The sequence below is a fragment of the Chrysochloris asiatica genome, unplaced genomic scaffold, assembly GCF_000296735.1.
Source record: "Chrysochloris asiatica unplaced genomic scaffold, ChrAsi1.0 scaffold00133, whole genome shotgun sequence".
Lineage (NCBI taxonomy): Eukaryota > Metazoa > Chordata > Mammalia > Afrosoricida > Chrysochloridae > Chrysochloris > Chrysochloris asiatica.
Genome location: NW_006408651.1, coordinates 9,439,292 through 9,458,284, shown reverse-complemented (window position 1 = coordinate 9,458,284; position 18,993 = coordinate 9,439,292). Strand labels below are relative to the sequence as shown.

The following is an 18,993-nucleotide window of genomic DNA, read 5'->3' as shown; positions in this document are numbered from 1 at the left end:
GATGAGTGTTGTCAAACTGGTTTTGATTCATAGTGACCCTATATATGGTTTTGACGAGTGGCTGGTGGGTTGAACAGCCAAACTTGAGGTTAGCATTCTGGTGCTTATCCTACAGCACCACACTAGGATCCCATAGTCTCTTTAGGGTGTTTAGAAAAAAAAAAAAAGAAAAAATATGTTGCGGAAAGATCAGCTAGCTGAAAGAACTGATGTTTCCATCTACCTTTTAAGTAAGATTCAAGCTAATGAAGATGATTTTATGGAACAAATTGTAATCAGGAATGAGTCTTGAATTTATCAGTATGATCCAGAGAGCAAAGTCTAATCAAAACAGTGACTCTGAGGGGATCTGCTGGGCCACTTAAATTCAAAGCCAATAGGTCAATTCAGAAAGTTATGGCAACTAATAGATTTTCTCAAATGACACAGGGACTTATTAGGAAGAAGTTTGAAGAAACTTGAAAACTGTATTAGTGAGAAAAATTCCAGAAAATTACACTGAGGAATTTTTACCAGCACAACAATGTACCTACCTGCTCATTCTTTGAGGGCAGCAAGGACTGTCCTATGAGAATTTTGTTGGAAAGCCTTACCCAATCCACCCCACATCCCTGATAGTGTCTCTTCAGTCTTCTTCTTGTTCCCCAAACTCAAAGAACATTGCAAAGGAATATGATTTGAGTCCCTCAAGGATGCCCAAACTGCTGTTTTGATGTGGTGTAAATCAAAGAGTGTAGCATTCTTCCGGGGAGGGTTAAAGAGATGTTAACAGCACCTTCAGAAGTGTACAGACCTAGATGGAGGACATGTTGATCAACAATAGCTTTACATCTGGATATTTTTGTTTATTAAAGGTTTCTATGATTTTTGTAGCAATACTTTTGGACTTATCCTTGTACATGCCTGTTGCTTGTACTCTTGTACATGCCTCAGTGCCACTGAGTTGGTTCTGACTCATAGCAACCCTGTCTAGGCTATAGATCTTTGTGGTTGTAGACAACCTCATCTTTCTCCCCAAAAGTGACTCGTGAGTGCAAACCACTGACCTTGCAGTTCACAGTCCAGTGCTAATTGTACAGAGCCACTGCATTCCCTTTTGATGCCTGTTGGTGTTAAGTGCCATTGAGTTGGTTCCAACTCTTACTGACCTGGATAAGGTTTCTGAGAAGTGGCTGGTGGGCTGACTTTGCCGTTAGTAGTCCAGTGCTTACTCTACAGCACCACACAGGGCCTACCCTAAACGAGTAGAATTTTTTCTTTCCTGACTCTGTTAGCTTAGTCATCATGTAAGAATGAAATTGTCATACTTATTTGTAAAGGTTTGTATTAAAGTCATTGGAGTTAGCCTGCACCAATTTCTTGAAGTCCTGGTGTGGTGCTGTGGGTTAATGCACCAGACTGCAAAGCCATGTGAACTGTGAGGTTGGTGGTTCAAGCTCAACAGCTGCTCCTTGGAAACCCTGTATAGGGTCGCTATCAGTCGGATTGACTTGACGGCACTTAACAACAACAATTTCTTGGATGCCTTCATGCATTCTTCATCAAATATATCCACATTGTTTAAGAAGATAAAGCTATTTGAAAGAGCTTCATTCACTCTCACCTTTCTTCATATGCAACATTCAAGTGTATCAATGATGACACAATCAGTATCTTGGTACATGAAACTGACTAGTGGCATTTTATGTCAATGGAGTACTTCTGTCATTATTCACTTGTTTCACTACAGCAAGGAATGGATGCAGAATTTGGAACAAATTCTGTTATATTTTTATTGCTGTTAGTAATTTCAGCACTTATTAGTGCAACATTTCCCACCTACTAAATTGCATGTTCAGAGGAAGCAGTCTCTTCTGATTCATTATGTTTTAAAAAGGAAGTTAATTTTAGGATTTTCTTTAGAAGCTCACTAATCCTTTTGTTTATATCTTTCTTCATATTCTCAATTTTGTGCTCTACTTGGTTGTTGCTGTTTCATTTTCCCTGGATATAAAATTATGTTACTTAAAAAATGTGGTCCCTGGGACCATCAAGGGAGAAGAGCAGAGAGCGGGACCCTACCCGGAGAAGCAGTGATGCCAGAGATGGAGGCAGAGACGATGATGTGGAGAGATGGAGCAGCTGGGGACTTTAAACACAGAGAGGGAGAGGGGCTGTGTGCTGACGACTGGGTGGGGATGGGGATGGGGGTGGGGAGGGCAGGCTTGTAGGGTATACCCTTTGGTTGGTTGATGATGCATGGAAGGGATTGTAACCATGGCACTGAAACGATATACGACAGGATGAATGTAAAACTAATGTTCTCCCATGTAAACTATCACATAATTCACAATAAAACATTAAAAAATATATTTTTTTGTTCTACCCTAGCAAACAAATTTGAATAATTGAAACTAAAATAAGAAAAATTTATGAAAGAAAATTTACATTTGAATTTGGACACTAATACAAACATTTACATTTGAAAATTAGTAAGTAAATAAATATTGATTTGGAACTTGAAATTTTGTTTTTCAGGTCTGAAACAATCAAAAGAAATAGTACTTACAAGACAGTCAGAAACAATCTAACTCTTTTGTTGTACGATATTTGTTGGTGGGCCTTTAGCAGATCTCCATGGATGCTTTTCATCTTAACATCATACTTAGAAACATGAGCACTCACTTTCTGTCTTTTGATGCTGCATGTTCACAGTTCATTAGATTACAACTGATAGCCTACAGATGAGAGGGCAATCACAAAGAACACGATACAGATACAGTGGTATACTGTATCTGAAGATGTGTTTTTGGTTTGCTTTGTGCAGGATAGGACCAGATATGCCATGATCTTGTGATGTTTGGTGCCTCTGGTGCATTCTTATGTGGTGGACAAGAGAGAATTGAATGCAAGGTTATGTACCCAGTCTGTCCAAATTGTTAAGGAAAAACAATAATTTTTATTGTATACCAGATTCATAAATTGTACATTTTATTTCTTTGTGGAATTGCTCAATAAAAAATGAAATTAATTTGAGACATATTAAAGCTTTACACGTGAGAAAAATATTAATAGTTCCAGTATTTTTGGATATTTGCTATATTAGTATTAAATTACTACCCATGTGTTAGTGTTTTATTAAACATTTGCTAAAATGCATTTGTGTGTATTTCAAACATATTTTAAAGTTACATTTATAAGTATTGAGGTTTATAAAACTTAGAACATAACTCTGAATGTAAATGCTTATAATTAAAAAGTAACTTGATATGGAATGGTCATTCAAAACCAGAAGGGCAACATTTACCTAAGGAGACAGTTGAGAAGGGATGAGAAGGTATGTGGAAATAGGAACCACAGTGAGAACAAGGGATAATTGTTGTAGCTTGGAGGGGATCACCATCATTGAGATGAAGTAAAGTATATGATTTAGTGAATATAAAACTGATGATCTTGTCTGTAAGCCTTCACTCAATTCATACAAAATAAGTGTTCAAACAAAACAAAACAAGTAACTTGATTGAATTTATTGCAATGGTCAACTTATTTGAATTCTCTCTGTTTTGTGTATCACCTGGGGCTGGAGTTCCCATTGATTGTTTACCATGATGTATACAAATGTGTTTGTACCATGGCAAACAGCATTGCTGGCCTGTTTGGGTGTAGTTACTGAATCAGCAGATGTGGATGTATAAATGGGTCTCTCAGAATGCAGCAAAGACTTATTAATATAATCTGCTCTTACCCAAATGTGAGTAACCACTCATGTTGGATCCAGTTGTATAATGGGTGCATGTAGCAATAGTTAGAACTGATATCTCACCACCACCTCCTATTTATTAGAAAGAATTATTATACTACCAAGAAACATACTGGGATAAGGAGTTTAATTCACACAGGAGGGTACTGTAGGAGGTAGATGTCAACAAAGGTGTTGAAGTGGTTGTTGTTTGTTATTAGTCCCATTGAGTGTGTTCCAACCATAGTGAGCACTGTATTGAGTTTCCAGCGAGCACCATGCGGGTTTGAATTGCCGACCACTTGGTTTGCAGTCCAGTGCTGATTCTACAGCTTCACACCAGAAGTCCTCTCGCCTATTTGTTTAATTAAAAGGACTAACTAAATCCCTTAAGTTAGTCCTTTTAATAAGCAAATAGGCATAACCTTATATGTGTATTGAGGGAGGCCTAACTAGTAAAGTAATTCACATGGAAATACTATAAACTGAAAAAATGTTAAATATTCTGTTTAGTAATGCAAGTCGAATATATCTTTAGTAGTTAGAATATTTTACCTTTCAATCTGGATTTATGCTGTTTTATATTGGGACATTTCTCTTTGTTCTAGGGATGTATGGGTGTTTTTTTGACCTGGATTTGTTCACAGAAGACTGGCAGTTCTAGGAGAGATAAGTAGGTGTGACTTTCCTCTATTTTACTTTCTAAGAAAGACAATGAAAAGTACCCAGCTAGACTGCAGGACTGAGGTCTCTCATTGGTCTTATTTAACATGGAAAAAGCCCACATTTTGGAAATGATTGATCAATATAGCAATTGTATTTTGGGTACTCAAACTATACCATGTTCCTGAAGAAAATGATGTTTCCCCTGTTGGTTATCCTGAAGTGGGAAATAAGACAACACAGTGAGACTTTCATGTCACTGTCTGTCATGAATCTGGAATGGGACCAGGTCTTAGGGGCAGAGAAAGACACCACTGTTATGGATTGAATTGTACCCTGCAAATATGTGTTGTGAATCCTGCTTTAGAGTTAGAATTCGAATAGCTTTTTGCCTGTGAATGACTCTAGCCAATCAGAGCTGAATTTCATCTTGTGCCTAGGTTTAAGTGTTCAGATGCCAGTTTTTCTTCATTACCTCATGTACCTCTGACAGCTGAACTGCCAGAGTCAGAAACGGAATATATTTGAAAGTGAGTTTGGGGTTACTTCCCCAAGCCAATACAGAAAGAACAGAGACTCTTGCAGAGGCTCTCTGAGACCCCGTAATGGCTGTGATGTCAGAGTCAGAGAGCCTCAGTCTGCAAGCATTCCTACTGACAATAGCCCCTTCCTGCTTCTCTAGGTCCAGTATGTTTATATATGGTTGTGGGAGAAGATCCCTTTGTTCTTTTTGCCCTAAAAAGGTAACCACACGGAGGTACAACTGGGATTCACCATGGCATCATACCAATGATTTCTTTCACCTGGGTGATCTGTGTTTGTTTTGTCTTGTCTTTAATCCTGTTTAAGACTTAAGTCTCTATAATATCTGTTTGAAGATGGGGTCTCTTTTCATCTCTAGAATAATCCTAACCCCTATACTTGTGGTAATAATCCCATTTGGGAATAGGTTTTCTTTGTAATGTTAATGATATTGTATTCATCTTGCTGTTGTTAAGTGCCTTGCATAGTTGGTTAAGACTCATACTGACCCTGTGTGGGGTTCCCAAGGGGCAGCTGGTGAGTTTGAACCTTTGACTTTGTGGTTCAACTGACCATGTGGTTCAGTACTTTAATCCAAAGTGTTGCACCAAGACTCTGTATTTGTGTAAGATGTGTTTTGAATCAATCTCTTTTGAGAAATAAAAAGCAGATTAAGCAAGTAGGGAGATGGGAGAAGACAAATGCCAAACCAAACGAAGATTGTTAAAATGAAGGAGGTAAAAAGAGACAAGGACCTTCCTTCTGAGTTGACAGAAGAAACCTAGAAGAACTAGAACCAACACTCTGAATTCAGACATCTAGCCCCCTACACTGTGAGAAAATAAAATAAATTCCTGTTTCTTAAAGTCACCCACTTGTGGTATTGGTTATAGTTGTTGTTAAGTGCTGTCGAGTCGATTCTGACCCATAGTAACCCTGTATAAGATTTATATTATCCATAGATAACTAAGACACTCACCCAATGGAGGCCTGTGGGATAACAGGCAGAGATGCAAGGGCAAATATCAGCCAGAGGACCCTGAGAGTATGCTGATCTGGTGGCAAGGTCAAGTTACTTGTCTTGTCACTTGGCCTCTCTGATCCTTTGGTGGTGATGTATTAAATGCTCTCAAGTGTGTACAGGGGAGTGTGGGTGGAAGCTCACACATGGATTGAAATTGTGTGGAGTGAGTAACAACATGCTAATTCAAGGATGGCAAGGGGGGGCGGGGCTGGGCAATGACTCAGGGAAGGGTTATGTGCCCACCAGGACATCTTTGTGAAACGCGCTCACTTTCCTTGAGAATGCAACATTTCTTGAAGAGAGAAAATCTGAAAAGAATTTAGGAATCTCCCCAGAGCTGTGGAATGTGAGTTTGGATGATTTGTATTAGAGCTTTAAAGAAAAATGTCACCTTAAGGACTAGAGAGCTTCAGGGCACAAGGGTAGTACATTTATTAAACACACTTTTATTGGGCTCCTACCATGAGAGGCACTGTTTTAATCACATGAGACAGAATCTTGAATAATATGGAGTTTCATCCTTGCCCAGCTCTAGAGAAGGAACAAGACTAAATGGCTCACCAGGTATAGTTCATTATATGTTTTATAACCAACACACAGTGTGCGGTTTCTCAGATTATTTGGTTAAGACAAGAGAGGTAAGGTCTCAACAGTTACACAATAATCACCATCTAAGAGTTTGGTCTCTTCTTATCCTCCATTTCCCTGTCTCCTTCAGGAATTTTCACAGTTTTTCCTTGGGCTGATACTGTTCATGGTGCAATGCAGCCGCATTAACATTCTGGTCATACCCTGAGCGTCCCCGTCGCTGGCTGTGATGTATGGCTAGCTGCAGCTTTGGTGTTGCAGTTGCAGATGCAGAGAGGACATTGGCTGTGCTGTCACGTTTGTTCTTCAGCAGCGGTAGATGAACGGCAGACCCAGAGAGCTCCTTTGCCTTCTGGAGGACTCAGGGACAAGGGCCAGAGTTCAGTATCAGTGTGATAACAATTCTGAGACTTCTAGAGTATCCTGTAAAGAAACTTCCCTGAGGTCACAGCAGTTAGTAGTTGTATGGCATGATGGTACAAATGCCTTACATTTGCTATCTCGTTTAATCTTCAGTAACACTGAAGTTCTATGAGATACATGAGAAAAGTGAAGACCAGCATTTACTCCAATTATCCAAGTAATTAAAATAAAATCCAAATTTAAACTTCCATCTTTTTAACCCAAAGCCTTCAGACTCCATTAGGGGTGATTTTACCTCCAGGGAAATTTGACCAAGTCTGGTGCAAAGTTTGATTGTCACAATTGGGAAGGGGCTACTGGTATCTATCTAGTGCATGTTGTTGAGTGTCGTTGAGTCAGTTCTGACCTAGAGTGATCCTGTATAGGGTTTCTGAGGAACAGCTGGTGAGCTTGAACCACTGGCCTTGTGGTCCAAACCAACTTTTCAGTCCAGCGCATTAACCTACAGTGCTGATGCCAGGGATTCTGCTACACATTCCACATTGTCTAGGACACCTCTAGCAACAAAAAATTACCTGGACCAAAATGTCAGTAGTTTCACTATTGAGAAACCCTGCCCTACACTTTCCTCTTCTATACAGGCTTTCTACTCCTCTTTCCCGAGACCACCAAAGAGGAGGGAAAAGGTTGGGATCCATTATGCCTCTTTCTAGATCAGGGGACGAGCAGGCTACTTAAAAGAGTAAAATCAGTCTCTTCATATATTTTCATGATTAGGCCATCTGGAAACTTCATTAGCCAGGTCTATCTCAGGAATGGAGAGATACATGCTGGAGCCATGCTATGGGACTGGGATCTTATTTTCATAGAACAAGGCCCTGGGTCTCTTCCCAGCACAGGCTGAAAATCTCTTGTTTTCAGTACGTGGCAGGGTGGTCTGTGGTTTTCTCTACAATGTCACATTTCAGTTTATTAGTCTCAGTGGCCTTGCGAGGCCAGAGTGCTGTTTCACCCCCAAAGTCAAGAGCTGTATTTCTTGAGGACTGAAAAGAAAGTATTTCCCCAGACTGTATGGTGTGGTAGGAAGACCAATCCTGCTCAAAGCAAATGAAAGGAGTGTGTCGGGGCAATTTGCTGATTCATTATCTGATAAAGTGTTATTGCCACAAAATATAAGTATGTCTCAGAGCTTAGCAAGTCATTTCATTAGTGGGTCTGGCATTTATAATTTGTGCTTTGGTTTCAGTGTATGCTGGAGTAACAAGTTGAATAATAAATTGTGATGGCAGTGCTTCTTATTTGAGCTGATGGGGGTCTATTTCCTTCCATGAGCATGACTATTGTAATGATAGTGTGCATCTGGACGCAACACAAAGTACAAATACAAAACGCAAAACAACCCTTGAGTTGGCTCAAAATGCTAGGCAAATGGACTTGGGAGCTAGCAGCTCTTAATATCGGTACAAAAATTCTCCTCTCCCAAACAAAACCCAAACCTGTAGCCATTGAATCAATTTTAACTGGTGGCAACCCCAGTTAAACACGTGACACAGAGTAGAACTATATTCCATAGTGTTTTCTTGACTGCAATCTTTACGAATGCAGATCACCAGGTCTTTCTTCCATGATCTACTGGGGGGATTCAGACCACCAACATTTAGGTTACTAGTGGAGTTACAAACTGCTTGTGCCATATAGGGACCTCCAAAATTGATGGGCACTGTGGGTTAATTCACCAGACTGCAAAGGTGTTTGAACTGCAAGGTCAGCAGTTCAAGCTCACCAGCTGTTCCTTGGAAACCCTATACAGGGTTGCTATGGGTTGGAACGGACTCGATGGCATTTAACAACAACAACAACAAAATTGATGCAGAGGCTTCAACAATGGATTTTCTTCACTCACTGAAGGCAATGAGCTGGGTTACATAATGACTCTAAAATAAGCAATGACTCATTAGTGTTATGGTCAATTAGAAGTGAACCTTCTAGGAATGATGCTTCCAGATTCCTTAGAGCAGGGATGGAGAACATCAGGCCCACGGGTTGTATAAACCCATGAAATCATGTGGTCCGGCCCTGCCAAGGCAACCACAGGTGGGACTCCAAATTCAATAAATCTAGGAGCTTTTTTCATAGCAACATAAATTCATATTAAGTTATGTTATAAATAATCCAAATGACCCTTAACAGAAAAAAAAATTCCCTACCTGTGCCTTAGAAGGAAGTGGAAGTGATCTTAATCTGCTAAAATACCTTGTTTGTACTCATAGTCCTTGTCCAGAGCAGAACCCGCTACTCTTCTTCCTAACGGTCACTCAGTGATGCGCTTGTTGGCACTAAAACTGGCAGTGGGAAGATCTTGAATTTTCTTAGTTCACTTTGTGCTTTATAAGCTCATTTAAAGACCACAGCCTTTGGTATGGGTTGTACCTCAATGTAAAGAAAACAAAATTCCTCACCACTGGACCAATATATAACATCAGTGATAAATGGAGAAAAGATTGAAATTGTCAAAGGCTTCATTTTTCTTGGACCAACCACCCACACTCATGAAAGTAGCAGTCAAGAAATAAAACGACGTATTGCATTAAGCAAATCTGCTGCACAAGACCTCTTTAAAGTGTTCAAGAGCAAAGATGACAGTTTGAAGACTAAGGTGCGCCTGACCCAAGCCATGGTGTTTTCAATAATGTCATATTCATGCGAAAGTTGGACAGTGAATAAAGAAGACTGCAGAAAAATTGATGCATTTGAGTTATGGTGTTGTAGAAGAATATTAAAAGTACCATGAACTGCCAAAACAACAAATCAATCTGTGTTGGAAGAAGTACAATCAGAACGCTCATTGGAAGCCAAGATGGCTAACCTTCATCACTCATACTGTAGACCTTTTATCAGGATGGAGAAGGACATCATGTTTGGTGATTTGGAGGGTTGGAGAAAAAGAGGAGACCCCTCCACAATGAGATGGATTGGCACAGTGGCAGTAGCAGTGGGCTCAAGTGTAAAACAATTGCAATGTTGGCCCAGGACCAGGCAGTGTTTCATTCAGTTATGCACAGGGTGGTTATGAGACAGTACTGACTCAATGATACCTAACAACAACAATGGCTCAGTGGACTCACTGCAAGAATTCCGTGAGTGAGGATGGTGAATCTAGATGGGTGGTGTAAATGGTTAAGTGTTCCACTACTGTCTGGAAGGTTGGAGGTTCATACCCACCCAGGTTTGCTTTAGAAGACGGGACTGGAGATCTGCTTCCAAAAGGTCACAGCCTTGAAAACCTTCTGGGGCACTTATGCTCTTCATGCATGGCCCACCATGAGTTACATGTGATTAGATGGCAACTAACAACAGCAACTTAACACACAGAGATGTTCAGGAGATGCCTTTCTAGCATCATGAACTCCTCTATCTTCTTGACCCTTGACTTAGGTCAGTTTATTTCTAATATATCATTTCAAAAAGCTTGACAACCTAGTGCTTCCTCCAAGATAATTATTTGCTTTTACTTTGCTTTCATAGCTGCATGCTGTACACAACAGGAAGCAGTAAGATGGAAGCTGAGGGACCTGGATTGAAGGACAAGCTTGGTCACTTACCAGAGGTGTGACCATTAGAAAGTCACATAACCTCTTCATACTTGAGTTTGTCCATCAGTCAAATGGGCACAGAACTTGTGCTGCCTATTTTCAATGGTATGTTTGTGTATCAAATTTGATAATGCATGTGAAAGGGCATTGGAAATGGTAGGCGATTTTTAAAGGTCAACTATAACTGTGATAAATTCTGATTCATTTTTAAACTTTCATGGTTTCATGGAATCATTTCTCTAGTCTGTCCTGTCTTTTGTTCAAAGGACAACAAAGCACTTTCCCATGGCAGCCTGATTATGTTTTTGGCTTTATTATTATCCTGCTTGCTGTTCAGTGATCTGGTTCCAATTTTACAATCTGGAGATTGATTCTTTCTGTGAACATGTTTACTTCTCATTGTCATTAATTTAGATGAGGACAGTGATTTATAAGATACACAGTTGCCTAAGGCATGGCATTTAAAAGTGCCGCATGCATGTCTTCATTTTCAGGTAAAGCTTTGCTTTTGTGCATGTGTTTAATTCAGTGGCGAGTCTGTTGGTTTGCAGTGTTTGGTGACATTTTTGTTGGGAAATACATAGCTGCTGTAGAACAACCAGGCACACTCATAAGGGGGAGAGGTTTGATTACCTTGTGAAGTTGAAGACATTGATGGGAGACTCGAGGAGACATTGCTAAGGTCTGCTAATCCAGAAGATCCCTGGTCGTCTTTGGGTTTGTAGATATAAGAACAATGCGTGGATTTCTTTTTCCACTTGGTGCTTTCTGTTTCTCTTTTCTGATATGAGCTGAAATTGTTCAGCACTTTTCCTCCTGGGCCTCAAAGTTAAGGGTGATTCAGTGCTTAAGCACTCGGCTCCTGACTGGGTGTTTTAAACCCACTCATTGGCTCCATGGGAGAAAGATCTGGCAATGTGCTCCCGTAAAGATTGCACCCAAGAAGCCTCTATGGGGCATTTCTACTCTGTAACATGGGGTCACTATGTGTTGGAATCACTTGACAGTAGCTAACAACAACTGTAGCCTCATAGCCACTTGGTTGTCCTACCTTCTATCCACATCTCTTCTTAAATTTGGCGGTCAAGGTATGGGGCAGTGTGTCAGAATGGAAGGGGGTAGACCAACCCTTTCTGGTTCTTAGCTTCTCTAGGCTATCTCCCTGAAGCAGAGCAACAAGAAAGAAATGGGGTTGTAGCAATGAGGATGCTGCTGTGCCCAGAAGTCCCCTGGCCAGGTCCCACTCAGAGATCTAATTCTAATTCTCTCCTAATACTCATGAACACAATACACAGGGCCAGTGGAAGGCATTGGGGAGAACTGATGCAGGGCCATGTATCCTCACTGAGATTCCTGAATTCTTTATCTTATGACTTCCCTGAGAATTATTTCCCAGACCTAGGAATCCAGGTCATTTACTGTCCCATACCTACTTGCAGGTAGCAGAGACTTTGGTTAATTAGAGAAAAGTGATTTACTCACTGTGATATGCACTAGCATTTGATGACTGGGAAGTACGCGGGTGTGACAAGATGTTCAGTCATAACAAACATAGATTAGCATTGCGCTCTTCAGAGCAACAAGATCTTTCACATGAATGAGCTCCTCAACACTGGGATGCAGGGAGGGTGTGAATTATGATGTCCCTTAACAGTGGAGAAGAAAGAGGTTCTGGGAGTTTGGGTGCTTAGTACAGACTATGTCATTAATAAACGACCGAAGCCTCCACTTCAGGTCTTTTATTTCTGAGGCCAAGGCTATTTCCTTTATACTGCAGGGTGTTGGGATTGTTGAAGCACAGGGAGTAGGGGAAAGGGTAAATCACACAGAAGCTAGCCATTTTAATCCCGGTTATGCTTGAGTCCATTTATATAATTGGGTACATTGGAGGCCAAGTGTTATGTTTCACATTATAGTAGAAATTGCTGTCCTTTATCCTTTTTAGAACAGTGTTTTAAAACAGTTTTTTTTTTTTTTTAATCCTCTTTCTCATATGAAATTGGATACAAAACCCTAATACATAAGACTGAAGTTGAATTGCTGTAATTGTATAGGAGTGAGAAACCCTCCCTACTCCACCCCCCTTGAGCCTCAAATAGCAATATGACATCTTGGAAACTTGTGCTCAGCTTTAGACGTGACACTCTTCTTCTGTTGGTAAAGTATGATCCCTGGACGACTCATTCATAGAGCTGAAGATAGAACCTTCAGGTCACGGAGGGATCTTGAGACTTCTGTGTAAACTGACCAAGGAAAGATTCTTTACTTCTTAGTGTTCTTTCTCTGCCTTCAGGTCACAGAGGGATCTTGAGATTTTTAGCATTTACTTCTTAGCAATCATTTTTAGCGTTTACTTCTTAGACTTCTTCCCTCCTCTCCAGTTTTGTTACCTGCATGTGCTTTGGGAGCCTTCCTCAAACAACTACAAAAAGACCTCATGCCATTCTTCCATCTAGCCCTTGGGCATTTGTGAGGACTCTGGTTTTATTTTGCTGTCTATGGCACTTCTGCCCTCACAAAGGCACATGAAAAAAGGGGCTAACATTTGGACCACTCAACTGTTCTTTATTTCTGCTGTGGTCAGAACAGAGAGGGCATAGTATTTGGTCTAAGGACACTCCCATTCTCAGGCAGCTGATCAGTGAGTCAAGCCCTGAATTTATTCTGGGCAATCAGCATCTTCTCTAGGCATCAAATTCTCCTGAGTCAGTAAGTAACACAAAACACTGAATCATGGCGGAAGATTCTCCTCCAACTGTGCATGGATTTACCATTGTCCATGGAGTCCTGGTATGGCGTTGTAGGTTAAGCACTGGACCACAAGGTGGGTTTGAACCTCAAGGTTGGCTGTTCAAACCTACCAGCTGCTCCTTGGAAACCCTGTACAGGGTCGCTGTGAGTCAGCACCAACTTGATGGAACTTAATAATAACAATAACATATTGGTATAATCTAATCTATGGCACATAACAACAATAATATATTGGTGTGACGCTGTGGGCTAATGCATCAGACTGCAAAGTTGTTTGAACTGCAAGGTCGGTGGTTCAAACTCACCAGCTGCTCCTTGGAAACCCTATACAGGGTCGCTATGGGTCAGAATTGACTCGATGGCACTAAACAACAACAACAACACTAATCTATTTAAGGACCCTTGAAAAAGTCTTGGTGTGGTGCTGTAAGGTAAGTACTGGACTACTTTCAGCAGTTCAACTCACCTGCTGCTCTTGGATGCCCTATACATAATCGTTATGAATTGGAATTGACTCAACAGCATCCGACAACATGAAGGAGTCCCGAGTTAAAATTGGGCTGCCAACTGTAAAGTCAGCAGTTTGAATCTACCAGCAGCTCCTTGGGAGAAAAGATGAGGCATTCAACTCCTGTAAAGATTGACAACTTCAGAAACCCTTTACAGAGTTGTTGTTGTTAAATACCGCCCAGTCGATTCCGACCCATAGCGACCCTGAACAGGGTTTCCAAGGCTGTAAATCTTTACAGGAGCAGAAAGCCTCATATTTCTCCCGCGGAACAGCTGGTAGTTTCGAAGTGCTGACCTTGTGGTTCACAGCCTGATTCGTAACCACTACGCTACCAGAGCTCCCTAAGAGTAAAAACCGAATTAACAGCTCACTACCACAAGGAGCTCTGGTAGCGTAGTGATTACGAATCGGGATGGGAACCGCAAGGTCAGCAGTTTGAAAGTACCAGCTGCTCCGCGGGAGAAAGATGAGGCTTTCTGCTCCCGTAAATATTTACAGCCTCGGAAACCGTGTTCAGGGTCACTATGGGTCGGGACCGACTCGGCGGCACTTTAACAACAACAACAACCGCCATACCACCATTTTTTTTTTTTTTTTTTCAATGAATGAGGCATTTATTAACCCAGCATCATTTGTTCTAATGTTTCTTGTTGGCAGCTGCCACCTGTCCCGGCGATTCTATCCAGATCTCTCTGTCCCTGAGGCATCAGTTTGCAGCCGCCATCTTGGTCCTTCTGCACCATTTTGAGCCCCTCTAGTGCTTGGAGTCCTGGTGTGGCGCTGTGGGTTAATGCGCCAGACTGCAAAGCCGTTTGAACGACAAGGTCGCGGTTTTAAGCTCACCAGCTGCTCCTTGGAAACCCTATACAGGGTCGCTATGGGTCGGCACCGACTCGACGGCACTTCACAACAGGGCTTGGAAGACCTGGCGGGCCGCACTTGGAACTTCGGCAGAAGTGGCTGGACATGACGCCGTTTCTTGGTCATGAAGCTGACCCCAGCTCCACCCAGAAGGTACAGGTGCCGTGCTGTGGAAGCAGCTCGTGCGTAGAATCAGTTCTCATCATAGGAGCAAGTTCTTTATGCTTGGCCAGTTTGACAGTGTCTGCCCATTCAGGGACTTTTAGCTTCCCAGACTTTTTGAGGAAGGCTGCCAGGGCTCTGACGAACTCCTGCTGGTTCAGGTCTTTTATAGTAACTCCAGGCATCGTGCGTCCTCCTCGCGGCCGGCCAGGGGAAAGGCCATACCACCACTTAAGTCCCTGTCATTGGTGCCTGATTGCTGAATGGTCTAGACCAAGGCTGTTTGAATCTCAAGACTTGTGGTTCAAACTTACCAGCTACTCCTCGGAAACACTATCACGGTCGCTAGGAGTCGAAACCGTCTCAGCGGCACTTTGTTCCCTATAATGAGGCCATACCCCCACCTTTGTCCTGGTATGACGCTGTAGAACCAGTGCTGGACTGCTAGCCACAAGGTCAGCAGTTCAGACCCACCCAGCTGTTCCTAGGAAACCCTATTCAGGGTCGCTATGGGTCAGAACAAACTCGATGGCACTTAACAAAAACAAATGATTTTAGAAGCCCCAAGATGGAAAGAAAGTCAGACTGTGCTTTCTTCCCTATAGTGACGGTCATTATCTCCCCCATCTTTGAGTTATGCTGATTGTCTGTGGAATTGGGCAAGAATCTCCTCATTTATTGGGTCTTTGGTTAGACATGGAGTCCCTAGGTGGTGCAAATGGTTAATGTGATTGGCTGCTAACCGAAAAGCTGGCACCACCCAGAGACACCTCTGAAGAAAGGCCACTGTAGACCCTGAGGTGCTCGGCTTTGCTGCTACACACAAGGTTCATTATAAGTTGGAGTTAACTTGATAGCAACTGGTGGAGGAAGAAGCCAAGTATGTGGTTCCCTGCCTCCTCTCTGAAAGGAATTTCTTAGTTGGAACTTCGCAATAAAACAATCATTGTTATTGTTGTTAAGTACCATTGAGTCAATTCAGACTCCTAGCAACCCCGAATCAGGTTTCTGAGGAACAGCTGGGTGGGTTTGAACTGCCAACCTTGTGGCTAGCAGTCCAGTGTTTATCCTACAGGGCCACACCAGGACATTCCTTGCAATTTCTTGTTTATATAAGTTTTGTGTTTTTTCCTCATGTTTCAACATGTCTTAATTTGTTGTTGTTGTTAAGTGTTGTTGAGTCGGTTCTAACTCACAGCGACCCTGTACAGCATTTCCAAGGAGCGACTGGTGAGCTTGAACTGCCAATCTTGCGGTTCAAACTGACCTTGCAGTCCAGCGCATAAACTCACAGCGCTACACCAGGACTCCACATCTCTTAATAGAGGGGAACAAACCCAGCTGTACCCTCGTTAAGGGGAAATGCTGACAAGCTTGAACGCTTTTACCTCCTTCTTAGCTCTGCACCTTGCCAAGAAAGGTTTGACAGTATGCAAGATACTTGCAATAGATGTGCCATTCCCTGCTAAGTAGACCTCAGACCTCTTAAGAAATCCAACCACGTTTCTGATGCTTAGCAATCATGCTTAAACAGGCAGGAGCCAAGCTTTGCATTTAGAGGTGGGTGATCCCACTGGGGTCTTCTTAAGTCTATACACACCATTCCTACATTGGGGGACTCCTAGGCCTTTTCACAATTAGGAGTAGCTTTTTTTCCCTTCCCCTGAGATATTATTTTCCTTCTGTTGAGAATCCAGAGGGAAAGGTGAAAGGTAAGATTTGGGTACTACCATTTCAGGAATCCTGGTGTGACACTGTGGGGTAATGCACTAGACTGCAAGGTCAGTTTGAACGATAAGGTCAGCGGTTCAAACTTACCGGCTGCTCCTTGGAAACACTAAACAGGGTCTTCATAAGTAGGAACTGACCTGATGGCACTTAACAACAACAACAACAGTTTCAGACCCTAACATTACAAATAAACGGAACCGTTTCTTAAATTCCACAATCTCTAGTAAACATTATTTTCTCTTCGTTGTTGGAGTCTGGACTTCAGGTTATCTTCATTTATTCATTTTCAATTACTTTTTAATATTGCAAGGAATGAATACAGGAAGCCTGAGTGTAGGTTTCATTTGATCTCAGCATCCATAAAATGATCTCTCTATCAACAACTGAGTTTTTTCTTCTTAAGACCATCTAGAGATGTTTCCACTGTCCCCCTCTCACTAGCGTAGAGGCAACAGGTATTGAACAGAAACCTTGCCCAAGTTTATGGAGAAAGGAGCAATGTAGAGTTGAAAAATGATCTAATGACATTATACAATGTAGACAAGTAATCGGATGCTTTGGAGCAAGTGTGCAATATGCCTTTTCTTATAGTCATTTTTCTCTAACTGACCTAAGCCACTGTTCCTTGAGAAATTTCATTAGCGTTCTTTACTCCAGTTGTACAATAAAACAGTGACATTGAAATCTCTTTTAGCCATGGTAAGAGAAGCAGATGTAGCTATTGCTGGGTCAAAACAAATTCATGGAGTATAATGATGGGGGAGGGGGATACTTTGAACTTCCTCCCCCATCTTTAATTCTGGAACTCTCTCAATACTCAAAGGAAGTCTCTGTCCCAGGAACTACCACAATTCCTCTAATTAGTAGGAGCAGCTTTCCCCCAGTTGTGAAGTAGATGAGGGTCCCTGGCCCCTTCCCCTATAATACCTCCTCCACTCTGTGTTTTCATCCTCTTCCTCCTTCACCAGATTCCTAGTGGCACCTATCTGTCATTTACCACCTGCCAAGAAAGCCTCCAGTAGCCATCATTTATCTTAATAATAAGTTTTGCCTCTTATAGGGACAGTTGCATTTTGCATTTGGTTCTAATTGTGGATTGACTAACCTTATGCCCTGTAATAAGGAAGTTCTGTTATTTGTAAATCAGTGAATTTATGATTTTGTGAGGTGAGGAAGAGTCTCCTGGGGTTCCTGAAGGCATAACAAAGGAATTATCTCCCCCAACACCTCCCTGACCCACCAATAACTCGAGGCTGCTGGACTCCGGAGGGATGCTGGACTGTAACTCCCCAAGGCTATGTGGGCTCTGTCAGTCCCAAGATTCATTGCTGTAGGAGCACCCTAAAACACCTGGACAGACATTGACTCATGAGAAAAAATAAGAGGGGATGAGAGAGCTTAGGGACACTTAGAGGCTGTATGGGGGAGAATGGAGTTTTCCTTTTACACTGGTGCTCGCACTGGGTAATTACAATAGTTCAGTGCCATGGAGTGAGGAAGAAAATAAAAGGTATCCTTCCTTCCTCATCAAGTATATCAGTTACTGTTGAGGTGATCCATTTGTGTTACAGCAGAACTGTGCTCCATAAGGTTTTCAATGACTGATTTTTAAGTAGATTACCAGGTGTTTCTTTGGAGGAAGCTCTGGGTGGATTCAAACCACCAACCTTTGGGTTAGTAGCTAAACACATTAACCATTGTTGTTGACAAATTCCGTCCAGTCATTGTGACTCTGCATAGAGTTTCCAAAGAGTAACTGGTGAGTTTGAACAGCCAACCTCATGATTTGCAGTCCACTGCTTATCCTATATTGCCATACTAGGACATTAACCATTGTTGTTGTTGCTGTTATCTGCCATGGAGTCGGTTCCGACTCACAGCAACCCTGTACAGGGTTTCCGAGTCTGTAAATCTTTACGGGAGCAGAAAGCCTCCTCTTTCTTCCACAGAACAGCTCGTAGTTTTGAACTGCTTAAACCTGAGGATAGCAGCCCGATTCGTAACTACTACGCTACCAGGAGCTCCTTAGGACATTAACCATTAGCACCACCCTAATGCTTCCCTTGTATGAATCATGTCAGGCTGAGCAGAGACCACACCTGTCTCCCACCTCTGGGGGGTTTTGTGACTGTGATAGTTTCCCTGTAGGGCCCTGCTTGCTGCCTTCCCCGGTGGGAAGCAGCCTGTGAAGCTCTTGACCAAACCTAATCACTTACAGGCACGAAGGAGAGGAGTGAGAGCTGTCTCTCAGGTCACATTTTCTCTCTGGCCTTAAGTGGAGGCATGAGGATACAGCTGGCTGGGGTTCTTGGCTGGCTCTTCTGCTTTCGCTGCTGGATGCAGGTAGCACAGGTTGGTAGTAACACATTTTGGGACTCATCCATAAGAGGCAGCCACAGGAGGATGGAAGGATTGGCCATCACTATGATTCTCATTGTGCATGCATCACTGGCGCTCCAGCTCCCTCAGCCCTCTCAGCTGCCGATTGCAGCTGAGCTTTTGCACT

At 42.2% G+C, this 18,993-nt stretch overlaps 1 pseudogene; it reads right to left on the bottom strand.

Moving 5' to 3' along the window:
* Positions 1–14,370: 14,370 nt before the first annotated feature.
* On the bottom strand, positions 14,371–14,971 carry LOC102833312 (annotated as a pseudogene).
* Between the last annotated feature and the right edge of the window lie 4,022 nt (positions 14,972–18,993).